At 38.1% G+C, this 26223-nt stretch overlaps 1 protein-coding gene across 9 annotated transcripts in view; it reads left to right on the top strand.

Moving 5' to 3' along the window:
* TMEFF2 (transmembrane protein with EGF like and two follistatin like domains 2) overlaps window positions 1–26223 on the top strand; it is a 610527-nt gene that overhangs the window by 186051 nt on the left and 398253 nt on the right. For 7 of the 9 annotated variants that reach the window (XM_069022017.1, XM_069022018.1, XM_069022015.1 and 4 more), the window contains one exon: window positions 19041–19097. The gene's annotated coding sequence lies outside the window, so the exon portion shown is untranslated. Of the gene's footprint in view, window positions 1–18561; window positions 18659–19040; window positions 19098–26223 lie in introns of those variants that run through there. The other 2 variants (XM_069022024.1, XM_069022022.1) reach the window with 2 other exon arrangements.

Raw genomic sequence — 26223 nt, 5'->3', positions numbered from 1 at the left:
GATTCACTTGCTAATTATTTTGCCAAATATTAATAATTTGTACTGAGATTTTATATTCCCAATTTCCATTCGAGGATATGTCTTTTATATTTATTTTTCCCTCCAGTTGAAATGATCTATCAATTTCTGACAATGACATAGGAAAGGCCTTCACTTCTGATGTTATGAAAATATGGTGGTTGGTTGCTTGGGAAGGACACTCAGCCTGTACTGTGAGCTGGACTTTTGCCTTGTTTATGTAGCATCGGTGTCTCCTCTTTGGAACACATCAGCTGTGCTAATTTCTGCTTAATGCACATCTACAGAATGGGCAGGGATTTCCCTAGTGCCCACAGATGTCAGTGGAAACGCTTAGATCGGAGGGCATGTACAGAGGGCATGTATCAGTCCTACTTTTAAAAGACATTAATAATATAATTGATGAAGCAATATGTGCATTTGCAAATATTACTTTTAGCTGACTTTTTTCAAACAGAAAAAAATCCCGCAATATGAGAGAAGCTTTGGATTTATTTTAAAGCAATGTATTAATTCAGTAATGTTAATTAAAGAATAAGTATTAGCAGATTTTAGCATTCCTAACATGCTTTGAGGATTGATTAATAAGGGTAATACTTAGATGACACAATGGAACCATTTTCAACATCATTACCTTGTCCCCTGGAGAAGTCAAGCTCGAACCCCTGGGATTTGGCACCACTTTGTAAAACGACGTTACCAAACCCATCTGACTTTCTGAAGGACAAAACTTTTATAACAATCAAAGCATTTGAATGTACTAAATTGGGAAGTGATGCAAAGCAGAAGGAGTGACTTGAGGAGATCAAGTTTAGAAGAAGTATTTGAAGGAATAAACAAAATGTTCTTTAGCCTAGGAAAATTATACAGAAGCTAAACTTAACCCTAGATATATGATGGGAAGTTTGACATGGCAGCACAGGAGTACCCAGTAAATTAGACAGGAGGTATAGTCACTATAGCTGTTGATGAAGTTGCTTATATGACCTTTACATGAACAAAGGAATAATAAAATAAGAGTATCACATGTAAGCTATCACTAATAACAAATGTAAAATATACAAGATAACATAAAAAAATAGACATTCAGAGGGAGTTGCAAGGTAACTCAGAGACAGTCTATCTGGTTTGATGCCATAAAATCATTACATGTATGTCCCACAGGCACCTCTTTAGATGCACTGCAAGTACAAAATGAGAGCAGCAATTTCCAGTTGTCTCCTCGTGACACAAAACCAAATAAGTTTATATTTTCTGTAAAATAAGCTTGGCAGACTTTTATATGGGCGCTTTATACAGGAATATTCCCTGAGATCTGAGCCCTGGGACTGTTTAGCCTTAAAGAAAAGCATCTTCAAATTGAGTGGGGTGGATCTGAGCTTCTCTAAGACCTTTTAGGACTGAGGCGCTTCTGCACAGAACTCAGGAGCAGGATTATGAACATGTAGGTACCATTAATGCTGAGCACTGAAGATGAGGTCTGGGTCCCTCCACAGCCAGCCCAGCATGGTTTACAGCTTTGGACTTGACTCCTAAGTGTTGTGTTTGATTTTGGGTGGTTTTTTTAACATGTTTTAATCTCAATGTGTAACAACTGTAACATTTAGATGTCTAACAGTTTCAGCCATGTCTGTTTACTTGTTCCTGAAGACATTAGCTATAAAACAGTCCTGTATCATGACTTCATTTGACAGATGTTCTTACAGTCATAGTACCCTCAAAGCAGTAAAATAACTGCAAGAGAAGCACAGAGCAGCTTCAGCTCAGGCAGATCAAAAGCATATGGACTCTCTGTGGGAAGGACATAACTGTTTATTATCAACAGCCCTGATGATATTAACCTTTTGTCTGGTTTCAGTAGAGGAGTAAAAGGACTGGCCAGGCCACTGCTGAAGCCAGCGTTGCTGTTTTCCAGGTGCAGATGGTTCGTGCTGATGGGATTACCAGCCCCAGTGGAAAATGGATTGGGGACTGCTTGGGATGTACCTAATTGCAATAAAGACTCAAAGAGCCTTGCCCAAGAAAGTGAATTGCAGAATTTGGTGGCTCTTGTAATGCAGATGCTTGGGAAGACCAGTTTTGAGTAGGAAAGAAACCTTTGATTTAGGAAGGATAACTTTTGTCAGAATGGAAAATATATAAATCTGTTTCATTTGGGGGCTTAAGATGAGGTCTTGAAAATTTCTGGTATTTTCTTTTTCTTTTTTTCTTTTTTCTCATTTCCTTTTTTAATGTTTCCTAAGCTAAGATCAGCTTTCTAAGGCCAGGCTTCGCTAGCTTATGGGGCAGATTTTATGTTTTTTTAAGGCTTTGAAGTGAATCCTTTCAACCTGGACAGACTCATCTCACATCTGCTGAATATGCTTCATTCTTCTGCTTTATTCTTACTTATGTGGCTTTTCTCAAGAGAGTAATTCAATAGATGTAATAGGAACCAAAAAGGTAGTGTTTTACCACTGGTAGGCAGCAGGATTTGTAAAATAAGTTGTCTGGTGTGTAGAGAATACCAGAAAATAGGATTCCCAAGCTGACATAATAAATAAAGTTTTATATAAATATTATATAAATGAGGAAAATAGAGTTATTTATATAACAGGACTCTAGTTTCAATTTCTCATGAAAGTTAGGTTAAATAAGCAGCTTGAACTCTTTCTTACTTGCCCAAACCCTGTCCTTCACATTTAAATGGTTGGTAAAATGACCTACAAGCCTATCCTGACACTTCAGCTGTATTAAAGCTGACCTGCCTGTGTATCATAAAGTTCTCTTGGTTTAGATAATTACAGCACGTCTGTTACATCTCTTGTTGTAGAAACTGCATCTGGGACTTGGCCAGGTAATCCTAAAATTCACCCATCCACGACAATTAAAAAAGGTGGCATAGCAAAGACAAAATGGAGTAAAATAAATAGCCCTTGAAGCATCACCCTACAGACTGTAACTAGGTAGTCTGGAGAGCAGGAAGGCTGAAAAACAGCCTGGTGTCTTTCTGGAGCTATGTTCATGTCTCTGACTTATAGATCTGTTATTTTGTTTGGAGGATGAGAAAGAATAGCAGAGTAAACATGATGGAGAGGGCATCCACTTAAGGCTAAGGTCAATTACTCAAGGGAATAGATGTGCGTAATTGCACACCTGATAACTAACAGCATAAATAGACTGCTGATTTATACCATGAGTCTTTAACTGCAACCCTTTTATACAAACAATTATAATAATAGGAGGTTGATTATTTGCATTTGTTCCAACTACTTGTGGTGATCATCTTTACAGAGATACAGAAGAAAAATAGACGACTGTTCTCTTTGGCAGATATCCTTTCTCATTAGATGATAACTGGCATCGTGGATAAACCTTTTATACGTTAGGGCAGACAAACACTTTCATTATGCTTGGTAAGGTTTTAATTCCCAGATGCCTAGATGAGAAAATCTTCTGGCATCTCAAATCGTTGAATTAAAAGCATCTATCTGTCTTGCTAGTTCAATGACTTTTCATTAGCAACGATGTTTTGCTGCTCTTCTCTATTCTTAGCCTAACTACAGTAACTAAGAGGCAATTTTAAAAATTCTGTGTTGGAACTGAGCTTGATTCAGAGTTTGCTCAGCTTGAGAAACTGATGTCTGTCAGGCAAACTGGAGGCCCAGGACCCATGTTCCAGGACAAAATCATCACTACTACATGGCATCAACAGCGCCAGGCAGCACAAGTCCAGCCCTGGAGATAAAGTTTAGACAAACAGGGTTCTCCTTTTCCCAAGTGTTTTATTTGCTGTGTGGATTTTGCGGGCATGAGGACATGGCAAGGGGGTGTTGGCAAGGAACAGAGACTGCATGAAACGAAAGCAGTTTTCAAAACTCAGCATTTTCCATCTTCCACAGAAGATACATTTTTATTTCCTCTACCCAGACTTTTAAATGTCTTTGTGCTGCCTAAGTCTAAATCTGTGTCCAAATCTGAAAACTCCCATGTATTTGAATAATCTTACAGATAATTTCCACAAAAAATATTAAAATGTAACACTGTTTGTAGATAATCACACTTTATTTATAGTTAAACTTATTTTAAATTAATTTTCTATTTCTTTATTATCCTTTGCAAATAAATACATGCATACATTTCCCTGCTCGCTAATTTTCCTGTTATGCCACTGATTAGTCTGCTTGAATTTTTTGTACTGTTTCCCACTCCTCTTTTCTGATTTTGGTTGATGTGAGCTGTAATTATGAGTGGTGTGTATAGAAGTCTCAGCCTGGATTTTCCTCTTCTTCTTGAGATCCAAAGAACTTTAGTAGTTATTAGCTAGGCCCATAATGCAATAGCAAAACCTAGTCAAGCTTCATAATATGGTTCAACCTTATGAAAAACCTTCTGTGACCTCAATAAACTCACTGTGTCCATACTTTTCAAGAAACTATAAAGGAAATAAATTCCTCTGTATTCAGTATTTGCTTCAGCAATTATATTCCTCTGAATTCTGCAAAAACACCTAAAAGGTCTGAATCTGGGGGTATTGTTCCAAACTTAAAAAAACTGTTCATGGATGTGGAAGTATTTTCAGAGTTCAGTCCAAAAGTATCTTGGTAATTAGCAAACCTTCCCTAATGTCCTTACCCTCAGTAATCCCAGGGGTGGTATTCCCACAAAGTCAAGTGAATAATGCCATGGAAAGGGACAGCAAGGATTTGCAGAGCTCATCCTTTCCATTAAGTAGCTGCTACACATTCAGCTCTCTTTAGCCAGTGTCCCCTCTTTATGGAGCTGACGACCAGCAGGGCACAGGCATGTAACTTTTCCTTTGGGTTCCCCTTACTTCCTATCCTCCTGTAAATTACCTGAAACACTGTAAATTACCATGAAACTACTTCTTGGTCATTGGAGAGGGGAAATAATCTGCCTTCCCAAACAGGATCAGTGCTGTTAGGAGAGTTATTTTCTGACCTTTTAAAGTGTGTCTCCAGTCTGATATTTAAAGTCCTGCTTGAGGAACCTTATTTATGCTTGATCTATAAAACAAAGTAGGGGTTTGAAAGTGTATAGCTTTGTGAATTACTAAATCACTATTAGTAAAACATTGGGTTTGGACCAGAATTTTTTCAAAGGGTTCTATTTTAATACTAACCATTGCATATTTATAAAATTTGATCTTGTATTTTTCTGTGTGAGCAAATTAGAGGAATAGGTGATTAACTAATGCCATTTTAACCTGCTATTAACTCCAGTACAAAAAAATTATGCCTCTGAAAGTGTAAATAATATTGAGTCCTGTTTATACAGTTTGAAAATCAAGAGGTTTTTATACCCCATCATTAAACATATGTTTTATATTGTCAGCAGATACATATTCTAATACAACCAAGAGGTCATAATTTCTAGAGACTGTGGATGTAATTTCAATAGCAGATTAGCGCATTAATACCTGTTAAAAGGCTATCCCTTGCTTCAGCAGATTGTGCTCAGCTGTAAAGATAAAGTATGTTTTCACAGGTCTCTTTTAACCCAATTTGGTGTGAACTGTGTCAACCTGTGCCTTGCCCATGATACCTTACCTTCCCAGGTGTGACAGCATCATTCATTAAAGAATTGGATAATGTCTAGTGATGAGGGATTGAGGGCAGCTCCAGAACAGTGCTAGCTAGAGGGTGAACATAAACAGCTTTATTACAGACTTGGAAATAGCTGTTAATGACCTCCCACCCCCTAAGGAAAGGGAATTACTTGCATATTTTGTACATTTTTTTCCATACAATCCCGTAATACAACAGTAAAAGATCTTGCTGTTTCTCAGTTTCAGCAGCACTACTAAATGAAACTTCACATCCATTCTTGTCTCACAGCCACAGATGATGTGTGGCTTTGGCAAAGCCAAACACATTTCTCACTCACCCAACTCATCCCTCTTGAAGAATCCATCACGTGCCAGGAGCACAGCTCAGAGCCTGGGACTGCAGGGTAGAGAAAGGCCAAAGAGTTGAAGTACAGCAATGCAGACTAACAGGCTGCTACATCTGCCTGCTAAAATTCCTACCCAGAACACGAGGAGGTAAGGAAGGGCTGCAGCTTGCAGCCTGTGAATGGGAAAGTGTTAAGCTAATACTCACTGAAGATGGAAAACACCTGTCTCTTTCCTTCCTTGTGAGAGGGTCTCCTGGGACATGTGAGTCAGCCTCGCTCAGCCGAGTGATTCCTCAGACCATGCTCACCCTGCTGAAGAAGTATTTTCAAAAAATGTAAAGAACATGTTGCTCTGTCTCCAGAGAGCAAAATCAAGGGAAGGATCTCTTCTATGTAGTTCACTGACACACTAGATTTGGTTTCAGGGAGGCTAAACACTGACAAAGAGGAACGAGAGAGAGAGAGAGAGAGGAAACTGGGACTGTTTTTCCCAGTATTTTAAATCCAAGCAACTTACTTTAGTGTTAAAATAATGGTATATGAATAGGATATGGGCCACAAAGTGTTGCTTCCTATTCCTGTATATCACCTTAGAGTAAGCAATTGAGTTCTGCAATCAAAGACTGATTGTAATCAGAGCCAGTATTGAATTGAAGGATCTCATCAGATTTCTAGTTGTGTCACTATTTTTCTCAACAAGAAGAAAAAGCTTGTCTTTTGAAGAAGGCTTTGAGGTGAAGTCAGTGGAGTCAATTTATTTCAGCTTAGTTAGAACCATGACATTATTCTCAGTAATTCTGATTCTAGGAGCATTTCTTCTTTTCTATTATCTCTATAGTGTTTTATATTATGAATTATTTGGATAGAAATTCTCAGGCTGACTATTCACACAATATTTGAGGTAATATTATCAGTTAATATTTCCTTCTTGAAACCACTAGGCAATTAATAAAGATGTGCCACGTTCCACTTTGAAATCAAACAGTTTCTCAGTACAGAAAAAAATGGCTTTAAAGAATTGCACTTAAAGGTGTTTCAAGGGCCTTAAAAGGGTCTTACTTCTAAATCAGCATTCTTTGTGGGATGAATAAAAATAGTTGGACATTTGTCTTAGAACAGCTATAATTCAGTTATAGCTTCACAGCTGTTATTTCATGTCATTCTAGACTGCCTGGGGTATCTCGCTCAGAATTAATAATGCATACAATATTATCATCACAGAAGAATGGATTTAGAACAAAAAACATGAGTTGAAATTCAGTTTTTCTCAAAAATAAAAGATGTTGCTTTCTCTGGGAAAGAAAAAAATAATCAGATCTCTTTTCAAGGTAGAGTTGTTCATTACTTTTCTCGTATCAGCCCAACACTTCTGTTTTTTTCGTAGTACATTAGGAAGCTGGATTATAGAAATGTAGATGTACTGTGAAGGTCTGAGAACTATTTTGCTCGTAGCTTAACGCTGCTGACCCCTTCTTCAAATGGAGCCCACCATTAAAATCTCTTATTTATGCAGTTAGTACAGTTCAACATTATTATGTGATGCTGTTGACCTGAGTACAGCCAGCGGCTGTAACCAGGCTGAGAGAACTTGTATAAATATGCAGTGAGTAATGGCAAGCATGCCTTAAGCCTGTGCCTTCACAAATTCTATGAATTTTCAATGTGCTAAGTGTAGTACAATTTATTTGTTCACAGAGCAAGGCGAAGCTTTGCAATTGAAAACTGTTGATATCCTTTGTTTAAAATAAGAAAGTGCAGTCAAAACAAACTGGCATTTTAACAGGAATGCACAAAGGAGCAGTCACATCCACTCAGAGTCACCAGGACTTTTCCTCCTCACACACTATTAGCTCACCCTCACCTCAGAGAGGGTTTTGCTACTCCCAGCATGGAAACGCAGTCATGGCTCCAGCACCACACTCTGCCTTTCACACTCCAGAGCTCTTTTGCAGTGTGAAGAGAGGATGTTGCTCACCTCTGCCTCATTTCTCAATAAGTGATAGTACTTTCCTCCTCTGTAGACTAATATTAATTTATTGAATGAAAGGTATTTTAGGAATATTCTTCCTTTCTTTTCATCACTATGGTTTTTTTTCATTATTTCCACAATATGGAGTATACCTTGATAACTCAGCATAATTTTAGGGTACTCTCATGAGGGGATCTATTCTTAGATACCTTCTCATCAGTAAAAAAGCTTACAGGAAGAAGCAACTGAACTTAAACTGGAGCGAGGATTCCAGAGCAAGGACTAATAATTCTGACTTTACCATTAAACTCTGCTTTTGCTTGATTAAGTTATGCACTTTGTTTCCCAAAGAAACCAGTTTGGCTTTGTATTAGTAGGAGTAGTTGAAAACTGCACAAAGTTGAGTGTTTTCAATGTGAAATCTCTGTGTAATTATAACAGCATTTTCCTGAAAATATAATTTTGCCCATCTATGGCTGTTTTGTTCATTTTTCTCCACTCATTGTTAATGGAAGCAAGAAAAGAGAGAAAATAGATGACTTCTTAGTAAAGCCAGGTCATGCATCCAATGGCAAAACCTTTCTATTGCAGGGACCAAAGATGACACAAATCCAGCAGAAAAACAGACACATTTTGAGGAGCACCAAGAACAGAAGGAAGAGAGGAGTGACAAATCTCTTGACAATTGCAGAAATTGCTGCTGACAAGAGAGATTAAAATACTTAAGAGAGCAATCTGACTGATTCACAGAAGGTAGGGAAGAGGTACAATACGGAAAACCAGAGATCAGGGAGAAGCCTTTGCCTCTGTTAAGCTCACCAAAGTTCTGCCTGTATCTGCATATTTGTTTGCACTCATTTACCTTTTATTTCCCATCACTTAGAGTCAACCAGGTGATGTTCTGGAGATAAAAGGCAATGCTGCTTCACATCTGCTGAGGACCTGTCTTTTAAACAGTGAAGTGATTCAGTAATGTTAAAAAGGAAGATGATGAGTAACTTTTATGGCCATACCTTTTTAGTTTATTTCTAAACATTCCTCACTTTTACACTTCTTTCCTTGTCTTTGTTCTTTGTTCTCAGTTGAGTGCCCCAGCAAGGAATAGAGAGTAACTTGTGACGGTCTCTTTGTGTTGATGATTTCACTTAAACTCAGGCAATAAATGAGATACAACAGACTGTAAATCACATGTAAAAATCTGTAGATGAGAGCTGTGACCAGCAAGGGTGTGCTCACAGCTCTCATTTAAATCTACCATCTGAGAGATGTCTGGAACCACCGCTGCTAAAAAACAACACCTCCAGGAACAAAAGGAAATGGGTTGGTAGGCATATGCCCAGCTAACTTCAACATCAAAAGAGGAATAATTATAAATCGTTATTCACTCAATAGCAGTAAAGTTAAGCTTGCTATAATACCTTTCATGTATGTGAATGTGTAGTTTATAATGGATTCCTTGCTGAACGGAGCCTGAGAGATACCCCAGGAAGCAGAGCAATACCTTACAAAACAACGATGAAATCAATCTGTAACCTGGGGGAGTTGAGGTCTTTTTTTTACCAATATAATTGCACGTTACAATAATACATACTATTCTAGAACAAGGCATAAATTCAATTCACCTAATTTTAAATACTGTTTTTACAATTCTCCTATGCTATTTTCTAATTATTTCAGATGAGACTAATAAAAAATAAAAAGAGGAACTCCTGGATAAAGGTAAATAATTCAGTCTAGCCTACCATGAATAACTAAGCTGCAAATGACTGTAAACTGAGAATAAAAAAGATTTGGGATGAATGTTTTTTTTTTTTTTTTAACTTGAAATCCAGCAATAGAAAGCATAGTGGATATTTCTGTGCTATTGTTACACAGGCTTTACCTGACATCAGGAATAAGATTTACTGTGGTTGAATGGAGGGGAAATCCTGATGTATTGTCTTCTGAGTTATTGTCATATCTGATCACAAAAGACAAAATGGGATAGTACGATCAGATCACAATTCCCTCCAAGATTTCCTAGTCTGGAGGCCCCGGGCAGCAGGCTAAAATTGGGAATTTAAGGCTGTGAAAAGTCAAAAGGATGAGAATTGGTTACAGGACTCGAAGGCTCAGATCCATGTGAGCCATTTAAATCTTGTCTGCTGAGTACATGCCAGGGAATTCTTCCTACTCTCCCCCTTGGTAAAAATCCATTTTAAAATGCTTCAGTCAGGAGGGAAGACCCTCCTCTTGCCAGTGCCAAGGAAAGCAGCAAATTTGCCCTAAAGAATTGTGTGACTCCTGTATTTCTGTACCGATTCCCCATCATCTTTCAAACTATCTGAAATATCTTTTTCAGGCTTCTTCTAAATCTGAAAAAAAAGATTCCCTTGTGTAAATTAGGAGCCTTGCAGGTTGCTGGGATTTTCTTAAGTTTTAAAAAAATTTTATCTTAAATAAGTTTATTATTAATTATATACCAGGAAATCCACACCAAACAAGCAAAGAATTGATTGGAAAAATAGATATTTCTGGTTTTATCCATTTCTCAGCAACACTGAGTGCTTCTTGGCCCATGCTGAAATTCCTGACAGAAAGGAACAGACAGGAAAGCAGGTCATGGTAGGTGTTCGTAGTTACATTTGACCTAATCGTTTGTCCCAAGAGCGACTCTGTCACTTGTCTCACAGGCATTTCCCCACACCTTTGCCAGCTGATGGCCTCAGTTTGTGATCAGGCCTGCAGGCAGGTCTGTCTTTTCCATCTTCTCCCATCACGGGTATAAAACACACTTTTTACCCTCTCTGATTTGCACTGCAGGTTTCTCTCTTTTTCCTAAGCCTCTCCTGCTCCAGACCTCCCTTCAGGCAATGCCACTGCCATTCACACGTCTTTGTTTCATGCTCCTGAACTCATCCTCATTAGCTCCATGTAGTCAATCACCTTTGGACTGCTCCACTTTCTCCTGTGGTATGGGATATCTCCTCTTCCTCTTAGCTTCGTTCCCCTGCAGCTGTTTCATCAGCTGTGTTTGACTGGCCTGGGGCTTAGGAAATTATATCTTCATATCCCTTCTGGCCCAGACAGTCTCATCAGTTTTCAGTGAAAGCATTTTCTTGAGTAGCACAAAATTCATAGTAAATAAATAAGGGATAATGAAGAAGAGATAAATCCCATGTCATTAAACAATTATATGGTGCACTAAAGCAATAAGAAATATCACCAGTATTAAGGAATTACTGTGATAAGGCAAACAAGTAAGTATTTATTTAATCATTGCTGTTTGTCAATGATTGGTTATCTGGGCTTACAAGGTTTTCTGCCTTGGGAAGGGCCAAATGGAAACAAATAGTTTTCATACTGATAGAATTAAGAAAAACAGAGATTCATCTAAGAAACATTCAATTATTCCAGACAGTAGTTAGGAAGGGATTAACTTTTGAACAATGTAGTCAAACTAAAAATAAAGAAACGAAACCAACAGATTTATCACAAATGACAAAAAAGTATCTCACACAGAATCGTGCAAACCACTGAAAGTCTGAATTTGTTATCCAAGAGATGAACCTTTAGGCAAAGACAGGGCACTTACAAGAACAATTTGGTTTTCATTAGCCTAAATCTGCCTTACCTGTTCCTCTCTTTGTGTCCCATAAAATATCCTGTTATCATGCAAAGATGCAGTATTAGCAGGTGAAATTATATTGCCTCTTTGAGCTTCAGAGTTCTTGGTCCAAGTCAATGAAAATTATCAAGTTCTCCAGAATCCTATATGGCAAGTCTGTCAGCTGTCTGGAACATGCTCCCAGAAAATACACTGCATAAGGTACCAAAGAATAGGGTTTAAATCATAAAACATTTCCTCCAAGGTAGCCAGGAATGCTTTGAAAGCAAGGAATTATTTGATTTGATAAGGTATGACTGCTGAAACATCTTGGAGAGATAATAAAAGAACCAAAGAGGTCTCAAAGTAACAGCAGTACCTTTGACTGCCTTACAAAATATCAGAGTAGAGCTGGTCTGTCTGCATCTGAAGGCTCAGTTGCTGTAAACATCTGTTCAAGTAGGTGACACTGATCTGTTCTAATTTGCTTTGTCTAGGGAAGATTGGGATGCTGACTTTGTACTTTGAGTATCCCTAACCCATCTATACAGGTTGGGTAGTGAAAAAGGTGAAATTGCTTTTCTTACAAAATTAAACCAGTATTTTCCAGGGGAAGTGTTCGCAGAGATGTTTCAGCTATCCAAAAGTAAATTCACTTCCCCTTCAAGCTCTGTATAAATAGCCAGGCAAATAACAGCCAGTTTCTCAATCAGTAGATCTCAAATAAAATTATTCTTAAGTGTTCATCCCATTCCAAAGCTTTTGGTATACTTTGAGAGTCCTACATACAGATGACATTCAAAATTTATTGTAAAACCACTTCTACTATCTACACCTAAAATTCAGACATAGATCCAAAACTCATTGTATCATCTTAATCTGTTGTAAATTATCATTATTCCATTTTTTGTGGATGGGAATGGTCAGTCATTATAGCTAAGGATTTGTCCATAATAGATTAAATTTTGACTACTACTCAAGAAGGAGTAGGTGTTTTTTGTTTAGAATGCATTGGAAATATTCTGAAAATACATGGTTGCAGAAAATGTTGAAAGGGTGGTCCAAAGGTGGTGGAAGTTTCTAGCATGTTATGCAGACCTATGGCTATCACACATTTATAGTGTCACTAAGAACTGCTAAACAGAAGATATACACTAAACTGGAAATGATTCCATGGAAATTCCTAGTAATTCAAATGACAGGACACACACAAATCTTTATCCTGTTTGTTGGATAAATATGTGTCTTGTAGTAAACCCCAGACCACTTAGACTGGTTGTGAAACCAAGCAGCCAAGGGCATTACAGTAAAGTCAGCACTCCACTAACATTTGCCATGAGATTTTATAAATGCTATGGCAAACAACCTAAGCTCAATGCCAGTATCATCTTCTTCCCAGGCTACTGGAGCAGCTCCCCAGGGCCACTTGCCCTCTAGGAGTTGTTACTTATTTCCCTTCTGCCCAAGCTTGAAGGTAAGAAGATATTTCTTCTCTCTCCTTAAGAGCATGAGCAACTTTGTCAAGAGCCACTTCCTACTGCAGGTGTTTGGTTTGCCAGGGCCAGGGTCCTGTTCCCCTTAATGCACCTGAAGGATCCTGGCACTTTCTCCTCAGCGGTGGCTAATTCATCTCCCGAGTTTGCCATCGCCCATGAGCTGAGGCAAGGAGCCTGAGGCCTGCTTTGCAAAAATGAAGGGAGCCTCAATAACATGCAGGGGGAAAAAATACTGATCTGGGTAAAATTTGATCATAGAAGTATAGAATCATTTTGGTTGGAAAAGACCCTTAAGATCATTGAGTCCAACTGTTCACCCAGCACTGCCAAGTCCACCACTAAACCTGTCCCTAAGTGTTACATCCACGTCTTTTAAATACCTCTGGGCACAGTGACTCCACCACTGCCCTGGGAAGCCTGTTTCAGTGACAACCCTTTCAGCAAAGCAATTTTTCCTAATACCCAGTGTAAACCTCCCCTGGCACAGCTTGAGGCCTTTTCCTCTCATCCCTTCACTTGTTACACTTGATGTTGGTTATTTTTCTTATTAAAATTACAATAAATGGGGAGGTGGGACAATTTTCCATTAGTACTTCTTTCATAAGACTGAAATGCTGCAGCATGCATGGCTATGAGTATGAAGGATGGGATCCTAAAGGACTAAGGGCAGGAAGATTTGTATTATCTTCAAAACAGTATTCTCTCTTAGGCAATATAAAACCAGAACTGAAAGTTAAAAGTTTAAAATTCATCCATCAGCACAGTAAGGTCCATTTTTTTTAGATGAAACTCCACCACTAGCATTCCTCCCACCCATAATTCTGTGACAACATTGGAACTGAAAAGTCCCAGGTGGTAAATATGATCCTGTGTACTTGAAACTGAGAAAGAGATTTTCTCCCAAGCTTGAAGTGGCAGGTTAAAGAATTTCCTTTTCCAAACACAAATATGAAATTTCCGGAGGGACACTGTAGACAGTTTTATTACCCATCTGCTTTACAATAATGTGCCCACTGACAACCTGATTACTCTATGCAAAACAAGATAAATGATAATACTATATGGGTTCAGAAAATAGGACAGATTTTGATTTTACCTCTGCACTCCAACATAACTCCATTGATCCTCTGGACTTATTTGTTATTGTACTGGTGTGAAATCCCATTCTTAATCTTGAATTTGAACAAAGAAATATATTCCACTATAAGGGGAAAGCAGGGTCATAGTGGGGGTGAAAAGAACACTCAGTGCATGCAGTTCACAAAGTAATCTCTCCTGTGCTTGCACATTAAAGAAGGACTTGCCAGGTCACAGAGGAGCGAATCCACTTCTGAGGGTAAAGTAAACATTTGTCTCCTAATTAAGAGTTTCTGCTATTAAGCTTTTCACATATTTGGAAAGCAGAAATGCTTTAGGTGGAATTTGTACATGCACTGGTGCAGCACACCCTGCAGCCCATGGTGCAGACCATGGTGGGGCAGCTGTGCCCCTGCAGCCCATGGAGGACCTCACACTGGTGCGGGTGGATGTCCATATTTTAGTTCTTAGTAAATAAACTTTATTCAGTTATACAAAATGACAACTACCTCTCTGTGCAGGTCCCTGTTGAGCATCCCACCATGCTAGTTTGTGATACAACAGTAAATAACTATAAACTTAAGAGTACTTACGCTATCGAAAAATGTTCCTGGAAAGATAATTGCATGAGATAAAACCATAAGCATTTTATTTTCTCCAAATTTCCAATCTATTAACCTGTGGTACAAGTTGGGCTTCCTTCTGTTTTACCATTTTGGGAATGAAGTTGGATGGTCTACACTTAATGCAGGCAACTCTATATCACATTAATATTCTTTGGGACTATATAGGGATCTCAAACAGATATCCCAAAAAAAACAGAAGAGTAATGAAGATGAAAGACCACACCATGACAGTGTAATACAGAGGAGAGAGAGGTGATTTTCAAAAGCATTGCCAGTTCATATGGAGACAATACAAGTATGGAGCTATTGAGATTTCTATTCTGCATTACTTAAGCATATGTTCCAATATTTTGTAGCATGTGACTCTTATCCAAAAAACAAATACAAACCCACACATAGACATACTCTCAGGTCTTTCATCATACTGAGACCCCACTTCATAATTTGGGCTATACCCTAAGGACTAAAATATTTCCTTTGGCCATTCCTAGAGCGCTAACCATGCTATTTCTGAACACTTGCCAAACTGTCTGCCCTTTTATTGTGCAGGGTAGTTTAAGAGGGAATATAAGGGCATCAGACATGACTTACACTGTTTGTCTGAAGGACTGATCCAGATTTGATTGATGCCTTATCTTTTAAAGCCTTATAATCTGCTGGGCAGAATTTTGTAGGTCCTCATCTGCCTTCAGAGTTAGATTTTGTAGTGTACCATTTTATAACTACAGTTGAGTGATTTATTCATGGGAGGAAACTATCAAATATTAACCATTTCAAAGAGGTAAAAAAAAACTTTGTGTAAGTAAGGCAAGCCTTTGGAACAGCAAACATGATGAGTGAACACTTAACTACATGCTCCTTAATCTTGGTTAAGTAGTGCACCATATTTGTGTCATGGAAAAAAATCTGGAGTACTTTAGCACACCGCCAGTGATTTCTGTGCTTTATGAACTGTACCACAGGTAATATGTACAATCTGAAATGTTTGTGAAGCCTTAAGATTTAGGCTACCCAGATCTAGTGGTACTAAAAGTGAAATGTGGTCAGGGTGGGACTATTCCTTTTGCCTTCAGACAGTAAGAATTCAGTCAGATACAGTCTACTTGAAATAAAAGAAAAACTATTGGGGCATAATAAGCAGACTCGTATTTTTTTTCACTTTTTCTACATTCTTCTAATATTCCATACATATTTCAAGGTGCTTGTCTCTTCCAACATCACAGAAAGTTATTATGCGAGTACTTGATCTGCCCCCAAAAGGAATTCAGCATTTCAAGTAAGCCATTAAATTATGCACCACGTTTGCCTGTGACCATCTATTCTTATCTCTACTACAGTTGCTGCCTATCTTCTCTCTGCTCCCATTTCACGGCTTTCTTCCCCCCACTGCTTAGTTTTGTCCTAGTTAAAATTCAATAACAATGTTAGACCTTTGGGAGAAGGATCAGGGCCTCCATTGATACAGTTCTGTGATCTGTGAACAAGCCAGGGAAAATAAGTTTGAATGAGAGTTTATACACCTGTATCCTATCCTTAGTGCTTCCCTTAATAATTGGAAGTGGAAAAATTATTTTCTTGCTAAAATTATTTGGAACATGAAGAAGAAAAACATGTTTGATCTTAAGATTTCCAAGTTCATCCAGCAGGTTCTCAGATAGAAAACACTTGTATTCTGAAGGACACAGTAGATTCATAAAAGAGACTGCTTATTTTACTTCTATGAATCATTTTTGCTCATCCCAGATTTAATGTAAGACTTATATATTTGCTTGGTAAGCCTCCTTCTTAAAATACTCCCACCTCAGAAACTCCACTTTGGACCTGAAATGTATTTTGTTAAATATTTTGTTGATCCTGTCATTTCACTAATCATCAATCAGCTATTTCTCCCCAACTCCCCCTGCCCCTCCCCAAAAAAATATTCCTGAAAGCTTTTAGCACAGTTTAACTGGTGAGATTATTAATGCATTCCAGAAGAAATGTGGTGGTGTTCACAATGGTGCACCTTACCGTGTATTTAAACCAGTTCCTCTTTGGTGTGCGGACAATATCAAGGCAGATATGTAACGGGAACTTTTCAATTGGTCTAAATATTTTAAAGTGGCAAGTAATGTACTTGTGTGATTCCCAGGATATCCGGGTTTTTGATTAGCTAGAAATGCTTCAGGAATGGGGTCTCTGAACTTGGATGCGTTTGTTCTCCATGATCAATTGGGAAACGTGGAGTGACTGCAGAGGCTTTTTCACTTTGGTGAGGATGTGTGGGAGATGTATGCAGACATCTTTGTAATTTCTTTGACAAGGGTAGATCCAAGTTACATTAGGGGAGCATTTTGGAGCTTATTTAGGATCTTTGAAAATTAAGAGACTTATTATTTTCAAATGATCCCACTCTGCCATAACGTAGCACTTGTTTCTTAGATGGTGTTTTTTATTCAACTTTTGCCTCCTTTCCAGGAAAAATAAAACTCCTGTGCATTTCAAACTGTGCACTCCACCACAATGGGTAACAGTGCATCCTTTGTCATGCAGGAGCTCTTTATCCATCTTTTGGTCTGATAATCTGTCTTTAGGGGCACCGCTGAGCCTGGTCTGTGATGGGAACCACAATGGTGTGTTTGTTTATCAGTGCCTAATAACTCTCCTTTGGAGCTAACCTGAAGGATCAAGGACTAAAACAGACAAGCGTGGCATAGCCCAACCACAGAGCTATTGTGCAATGATGGAAAAGCCTGAAAGGTCAGCTGGGAGTCAGGTGGTCTGAGAAGCCCTGTGGTCAGGCAGGCTATGTGGACAACAACTACTCTCCATGGACATCGTGTGGGTGTTTCCTGCAGAGCTCTCTGTTTCAGCAAATCAATTATAACCTGATACTGGGAGGGACTAAGAGCCCTCAGGTGATACTTGTGTGGATGTGGTGCCTTTCACAGGATCAGACCCAAGAGCAGGAAATTATCTTTGGAGCTCTTTCATTTAAAATAGGGCTGTATTTCTTTAATGTTTAAGACTCTACCAGGAACTGTACTATATATTCTCTCTATATATAACTATATATTGTACTATATATTGTACTTTAGATTAAAAATTCTGTTAGTGAGCATATGAACTTTAACTTCATTGAACAGAATATATCGGTGGGAAGGGGAGCATAGATTATACAGAAAATATATGCCTTTGGGACTGTGAAGAGTGAATTGTTAAAAGGCTCCAACACGTGGTGGATGCATAAATATCTTACAAAAGCCTGAGATGCAAAGTTAATGCCGACAGTGTATAGGGCAGGAAGGTAATAGTACCTTTATTGGAGACATCTGCAGCTGAAGGTTCCTCTTGGGATCACCATTTGCTTGCCCAGGGAATTTGTTGACATGTTGGATGTCAGCATCACAAGTTTTATGGGCTGGAACAGAAGGGTGTTTCCTGATCTAAGTTTTATAGGCAAAGCCTTTAGTTAGTGATGTAGTGTTTGATATTTTGGTTGGACAGGGTAGGGGAGTATTTGACAGGTCATAGCTGGAGACTGGGTTTGTCCATGTGTGCTGAGGAGAAGCACCCCAGTGCAGAATACCCCTGACATTGCATAAAGTGTTAAACGTTAGCTTGAAATCATCTGTACTAATCTCATATTACAGGAAATATTCTTAAGCAGTTGTTAAATTTCAGAGAAATTCCAATAGTGTTGCATTCTATGTCAAATATCAATGAAAGCAGCATCATTAACGACACACTAATGAATACCACATGAATTAATAATAATCGGCTACTTTTTGAAGTCTCCCTGGCTTCCAGCTGTCTCTTAAATCACTTCAAATAATTAATTGCTTAATGCTTTTCACCTTTGACAGACAGAAATAAATTGCAGATTAAAAATACCTGTGTTGGCAGTGGGCAGAACAAAGTGGAATGGTTGTTTGCTGCTAATCAAGAGGGATGGTGCATTTTGCCCTGCTGAGCCTGCCTTGCCCAGGTAGTAATGCACAGATTAAAGGAGGTCGGTATTGCTCATTTCAGTCAGAAATTAATCCAGAGCCACAGAGTTTTGCAGCTGTTTCTCCTCCACAGAGTTGGATCAGTATCTCTGAAGTGTCCAGTCCTCTCTTTGTAGCACTGCTGCAGGATGATCAGCGGCCATGACTTTCCCTTTAGCTTGTTTGCGTCAGAAGTCTATTTTAGGGTCAATTTTTGGTTGAAAACTACCCTGACATTACCTCAGCCATTAAGCAATTGCAAGAAATTCCAGTCCCATCGACCTGGGACAAATATGAATGACAGCCTCCTGTGAATGCAAACACCTGAATATAACTTTTTTTTTTTTTTCCCTGGGAGCTGTCTGACCCTGAGGATTTTAGTATTTTTATTCTTTTTATTTACAGATACTAAGGAACTCAGTTGCTTGGAGACCTGCATCTTTCTACCTGTGCTCAAAGCAGGTAAGGTCAATTATTCAAATAAAGTTGTAGTGACCAGAGTATGCATAGGAAGCACCTTAATTTTTAATCAGTTTGAAAATGGGAAAGTCAATCACGTTCTTTCTTCTCAAACGACTTAAAGTTGCAACGTGTGGTCTTGCCATTTCAAAAGTATGGGAAAATGCCTGAAATATGTTGTGGCAAGAATTCTTTCCTGCTGGGTATTCTGCTCTATTCCACAAGTGCCAACCACATTACAGCGCTGGATGCAAGAGTATTGAGTTTGTAAATATTAGAGCTGATGATACCAGTATATATTGTACTGCCTAGGCAATGTATAAGCTTAATTTATTATTTTTTAGTAATTTTTTAGAAAACTGTATTTTATGGTTTTATGATAGAGAATACAAAAGAGAGAAGCCATGGGTACTCTGTGAGTCAAAGGGAAGGAAAGCCCAAATGCCTGGGTTTTTTCAACCTCTGATAACTGCAGCTCACAGCATTCAACTGCTAATGCAGAATTTAATCCTAGTTCCGCATTTTCCCTTTCTCAACCTGTTAACTGTGATACAGAATGGCAACTCCTACTTTATTCCAAATGCATTTTAAATGCATATTTTCAAGCTATAAAGTTACTAGAGGAGTTCTTCACATAAAATGACATTACCCTGTGTTCATGGGAAAAAAATGGACGGCAACAGAAATTTGTTGTGATAGAGAGTATAAGCCAGTAGACTTTTAGATGTTTAAAATACTGGAAAAGACACTACAATTAAAAAAAAAGTTTTCTTCTGCATACTTTTGTGCCAGTAATCACCACAAATTCCTTGCAGAAAATTCCTCAGGCAAAGTTGTTCCTCACAGGTATAATTATGCCAGACAGAAGGAGCTGCAGGGGCCAGTTCCCAACCTGGAGGGCCTGTGCTCTCCTGAGGTCAGACCCGTGGCAGGAGCAGCTCCAACTTAGCACTGCCAGGCTGCCCCTGCCTGAAGGATTTTGGAGAGTGTGTGAGCCCAGCTTTTTAAGGGGAGACAAACAAGGTCGGGAGTTAGTGGCAAAGGAAACACAGGTGGTAAAAGGCAGTGGTGGAGCAGCAAAAAGGCTTGTGACACAGGTGACAGTGCCTGGGAACCTCCCCTGCCCAGCTCCTCAGCCCCATCCCACTGCCATGGTCTCAGGCGTGGTGCTGGCACAGGGACCACGAGGAGAAAGCAGAGCCCCCACTAAATCCTGCAGAGAATGAAGGTGAGGAAAAATTTTACAGGGAGGGAAAATGACAGAGAAGGGAGATGTGGTCTAGTAAAAGCTTATGAAACAGAAACAGGGGAAAAAAAGCAGCAAGAGGGGAGGAAAAAAAAGGAAGGGCAAGCCAACTAAAAGCAAAGTAATAACAGTGTAAGGCATAAACTCAAATTTTTTGCACTGGTATTACAAAATAAACAATCCGCTGGGGAAGGAGTGCAAGCACTGAGTTGAGACGAGGCAAGATTTCTCTGTGCCTGAAAGCATATTTTTGAGATGAATTTTCTTTATGCATCCATACCCTTTACCTAAGTGCAGTAAGAATAGTTTGAGGCTTGTTGGCTATGAAATGTATTTATGATTTTCTTCTGCCAAATAAATGTTCAATTTTGTTCAAAAATTGTTTTCTTTATTTACCCAGGGCAGGTACTTATAGTGCTAAAGCTAAATGTCACTCTGATCTGCTAGAAGTATTTTGTTCTTGGTAATAGCCCAATGCCTTTAACATTCAGTGTGTTATGCTTTATTTAAAAATAATGGGCAATATAGCTGTATTTCAAAGTGAATGAGTGTATTAATTATGAGACAAATCACACTAGATATTGTTTGCTGCTCAATTTCCTTTGAAATTCAATGAATAATAATTTTCTTTAAAATAGAGGACATTTTTAACTCATCCAACAATGATAAAGTAGAATAATTATAGGTAATATATTTTATTGAAATCTGAATGACTGCACTTGTCACTGGGTCTCAGAAGCATGCTATATTCATTTGAATTATATAACATAATATATATCAACTAATTATAGATTTGTTCCATTCCTAATAAAGAAAATCAACTTAGAATTTCATCAGACCAAATTTTCCTGACGTGTCAGAAGTAAAGCTTCTCTTGACCTCAACAGGGCCCGTGTTCATTCCATATTTTAAGGCAGGAGCAGTTTGCTTACCCTAAGACTTCTGCAAAACAGAATATACAGGGCTGGAATCTCCACACTACTGTGAAAGGCAGCTGCCTGCTCTGCCCCTGGTGTGAGATCTCACTTCTTGATAATTTGGGTGCCACCTGCAGACACAAAGGCTCTACCATGATGCTCCACACCCATCATCAGGAAAAAAAAAAATCAGAGGCTGTTGTTATAGGTTTCAAATTTTCTTTGTGTAAACCTCAGTGTTCACTTAAACTTAGCTCTTTAAGCACTTATACCTGCCACTAAATTCCTTTGCTGGAATATTAATGGGAAGGGAGCACAAGGGGTACAATCAGTCTAAATTAATTTCAAAATTCAAATAAAGGCTCATGCTTAGGTTGTTTTTCTCCAGGACTCACCATTTCTAATTAGGATGCAATATGACATGTCCTGTTTTCACATTTCATACGCTGCATATTTCAAGTAGAAAATCTAGACTCTCGAGATGATGGCTGGCAACTCGAGAGAAAGGAAAACATAAACAACTCAGAGAAAAAAAACGAAAATAATAAAACTATTCTTGAAAATATTCCAAGGGTAAGTCAATTCAGAAATATGTTCAAAATATGGAGTGTGAGCATTAATTTTCCATAATACAGATGGAATCAATGCCTGCAAAATATTGATTACAGATTAAGCTCACCTTATCAATAAAGACCAACTTTTGCAATCATCTTCTGAGGGATCCATCATGCAGTTCTATCAATCCTGAAGAAAATCTTTCCATTGTTAGGAAGGTTGCATTTTACACTAACAGAACCTGAAAACAGTTTCTCATCAACTCGGTTCCTCAAGAAACAGCTCCTATGTTTTTTTCCACTTCTTAATCTATAACAGCATTCCCTGTTTTAGAAATGAATATCAGATTCTTAAGCACTATTGAAGAACAAAATTAATTAAGAAGTAATAAATTATACTGAAGATAAACTTTAAAGGGCACAATGAACTCCATAAGGAAATATCAAACTATGTATCAAAACATAAATACTCTTAAGAAGACCAAAATACATATCTGTCTATTAAGGCTGTGCAGTACACATTCCTAAACACATATCTGTAACTGGAGTAAAAACAGTGAACGTAATGTGATGTTCAGATCTTATTCTGTTCCTACAATCAACTGGTTGATCTAACACACATTTAAAGAATAATATTTCCATTTGGCAGCAAACAGCTGCCAGTGGAAGGAGCATCAAACGATGGCTTAGTGGTTATTTAAAATGAGCCTTGAACTATTTTGGTCTTAGGATGGGTCATAAGACTTAGAGCAAAGCACAAGTATTCCAGGTGGATGGAAAAGGCACAACATGGCACATGTCCTCTAACCAGAGCTAGGAAGAACCACACAATCCTTGTCTCAGCTGTGGCTACTCAGAGGTTTCCTCTGAAGGTGCTCTACAGGTGTCCAGGGATGAGTTGTGCTGACAAGTACTTGAAGGCTACATTCAGCTCAAAAGCTCATTTGACACATAATCAAAGCCCACAAATGAACAAACTGAACACATAAAAAAACTGCATCTTTTCCTTTAGACATGAAACAACAGATCAACTTGCTTTCAATAGTTCGAGAGCAAACTGAGGCTGTGTTCCAAACAGGCATGAAAATCATTCAAATAACTTGTAAACTCCAACTGCAACTCTACAACTGATATCCTTTACTCCTGTAATCTGCAAGTATAGGAATTGTTTGTGTTTGATTTTTACCAAATCCAACAGCAGCATAGGGCTTGATCATTAGCACTTAATTTAAGGAGGCATCAAGAGCTTCAGTAATAGTAAGTGTGCTATCAAGGGTAACTGCTCATTTCATTAGCTTGTTTTCAAAATTGTGCAATTCTTATTCAACAGGATACTGCTTTTGTCGAGCTAGGTTATTGATAGTTTAACAAATTAAAAGAGGTATTTCATTATTTTCCCTGAAGAGAAAGGAAAAACAAAAGGATGGAAAACAATTAAGAATGGAGAAATTAATAACAAGCTGCAATTAGTTGTGCAACAGTGAAGTATTACAGAGATTTTGTTTTGCACTAGAAGGATCAGTTCTCAAAAAATGTCCTGGAGAAGATCCTTTAAGAAAGCAAACATGCATTATTGAGTTGCATGGACTAGGAAATCACAAGAGATTACTCTCTCTGCCATTCAATTTAAAAGAACTTTTGAATCTTGGTTTGCTCTTACCTCAGTGGCAGCTAAGAAGTGTTTTAGTTATTATCAGAAAGGGTTTCTACTAAGTCCAGACCTCTTTCTAGAAACATTTCTCCATTTGAGAATCTCTCTTCCTTTCAGACTTCCTTTGCTTTAAAAAAAATATTCAACTTTAAATCTCATCTGGTAATGGAATATGCTATTAACATGACAAAAGCAAACTTCATTTATTATAAAATTATGCTTCACTGCTATTATTTAGAAATTCAATATGCCTATAAGTGCATTTAAATTATGGTAAGCAAAACAGCACTTTATGAAGAGTTGGGTAGTGTTGGGTTTGGGTGATTTTTCTTTTTAATGGACTGTACCACCCACTAAAAGATTTCTGGTTTCTTGGATGATTCATTAATGCTTCCTTCATTTTCCAATTTCTATGGGACCATCTGGCCCATCTTTGTAGAAAGGCATTTAGCTGTAAATATATTTTACAGTCTTTCTCAATTTAAAAGTAGTTGCCCAGCTGCTTCACAGAAACTGTCAGCAATTGGTAAACTCCTCAGAATTGCCAGCCTTCATTAGTAATCCAATCAGGATGTAGTTTAAAATACTGCAAATCAGATTATGCTCCATTGGACAGGAATTGGAGTGACATGATGTGCTGGGTTATCTTATTTTGCATCTGTGATTGCCTTTAATCCGGGAGATGCATCCACTTTCCTTTGAGAGGAAGGCACTTAGGCTGGTACTGGCTGTCCCTATGCATGTATGTGGTCCTGTGTGAGTTCGCCCAAAAAGACCTGCTCAGGTTTTGTCATTCTCCTCGAGTTGAAGTCAATGTCAGACACTGGTAGCATGAGTTATACTCAGCATTGGCTGTGCTTTTGAGTTCCTCTGTTATGTGATTTAGATTAGCTAGAAGTGGACAAGTTTTCTGATTTCTGTGAATTTTAGATTGGCCCCGTTCTCTCTCACTATTATCTTCTGTACTATAAAAACCACGTTTCTTTAACAGCTGGCAGTGCTTGCTGGTAATAAGGTAAGAATGGGGAGCTAAGGCGATGAGGTTGCCACTGGACTGCATTAATCAGTTACTTCAGTACATCATTTTTGTCATTGTGAGAGCCTGGTACAATATGCAGGTGGAAATACTTATAAGCACAGTCTAATTAATATAAAGTTCTACACATGAAGAATCTTGTGCTGCAGATCAAGCTGCACAAAGACTTGGATGGATACAAAATTCCATATTTATTTATAAGGCACCTGTACTACTCAAACAAATATGTGCATAGAAAAATTGCCACTTTGCACTCTAATGTACATTCTGGACTTTACCTTCTGTAGTATTAGATTTTCTGATGGGATAACTCATGTAGGTCAGTGAGGGAGTAAAGTTTACCTCATTTAGCCAGCTGGTGTTTCCTAGGATATTTCCAATACCTGCTGCTCAGCTCTAGAAATTTTATCATTTTTTAAAGGCTGAAAAGTCTGTTCATTGTTATCAACTGGATGCAATCAGAGTTGCATGATAGGGCTTTTATCAATCATGCTTTACACACCTCTAATTAGAAAAGCCTTCAGGAACAGCTTTGAAAATATGAAGAGGATATGAAAATTTTATGTAAGAAATTCTGTGAGACATTAATATACTACTTCCAGTTGAACAGAAGGTTTCCAAGGTGTAAGATATAAAGGGTAATACAGACAGAATAATGTGATGTCAGAGAAGTTTGTCTAGTCATTATTTTCAAGAGAAATTTAGAAATAGGTAATAGTGTGGAGATAAATTCTGACAGGTCTATCCAGAGTAGGTAAAAGAAGATAAATTTCTAGACAATCATGTCTTTGGGATCTATTCAGTTAACAGTACGGAGGGAGAACATTTAGGTGAGTGGAGTCGAAGAGACAGAAATTCGACTGGGGCATGTAATCCTTAAAAGCAAGTTACACTAGTTTGGTCAAATCTGTAATTGAATAGTAATAAATACTAAAACTACCTGTCTTAGTGTTATAAAAGTTAAAAGTTTAGTGAGTAACTTCTACTGTTTAAAAATACTGTGATAATATACCTATTTTCTAATACAAAAGAAAATCATCTTACTGTTCATTGTGTACTGCATGCACGTCCTCCAAGCAATGCTTTTGGTTAGCTTTAGGGAGGAAATCAGGGAGTGCCAGAAGTGACAAGCATCCATTTTCAGATGTTTGGTAGGGGTAATTTTCGTTAATTAAATCCATTGTTTATGGAGTCACTGGCACTTAGCTAGCAGAAAGTTTCAAGATAACTACTTTTTTCATAGACAGTTGCATGGAATTATTTGAGTGTGTGTGGTTACTTTATTAAATTCAGAGAGCTCTGCTGACTCTGATTTTCATGTATCTTTTCATTTTTGTCTACTGTCAATGTGATCTGTGAAGAGTTTGGCTTTTCAGCTAAATCCTCTAGTTCAGTTCATTCCAGGCATAGTTTGGAGACTCATCCTAGTGGATAATTGCACATTTCATGGCATTTTTATGAGCCTTTGCTTCATGGCTTGTGGATGTCTGTATTTCCTAAGCTTTATAGTCCATGAAATAAAGGGGTTGTGTTGCAGTACATTCAACAGCTTATACGGAGAACCTGAATGCTAATTTTTAGGAACCAAAAATTTAGACAAGTGACATCATTTTCCTCTTGCAGTGGGGAGCCAGGAATGACTCTACTTTACTTTCAGCAACTGAATGGAGCTAGGCTAGTAAAAAGCCTTTGCAAATTCTGTTTGTTCCTAAATACATTATGGCT

Source organism: Aphelocoma coerulescens, chromosome 7 (assembly GCF_041296385.1).
Source record: "Aphelocoma coerulescens isolate FSJ_1873_10779 chromosome 7, UR_Acoe_1.0, whole genome shotgun sequence".
Classification (NCBI taxonomy): domain Eukaryota; kingdom Metazoa; phylum Chordata; class Aves; order Passeriformes; family Corvidae; genus Aphelocoma; species Aphelocoma coerulescens.
The sequence above is the reverse complement of the archived record's forward strand: the minus strand, read 5'-3'. Positions and strand labels throughout refer to the sequence as shown.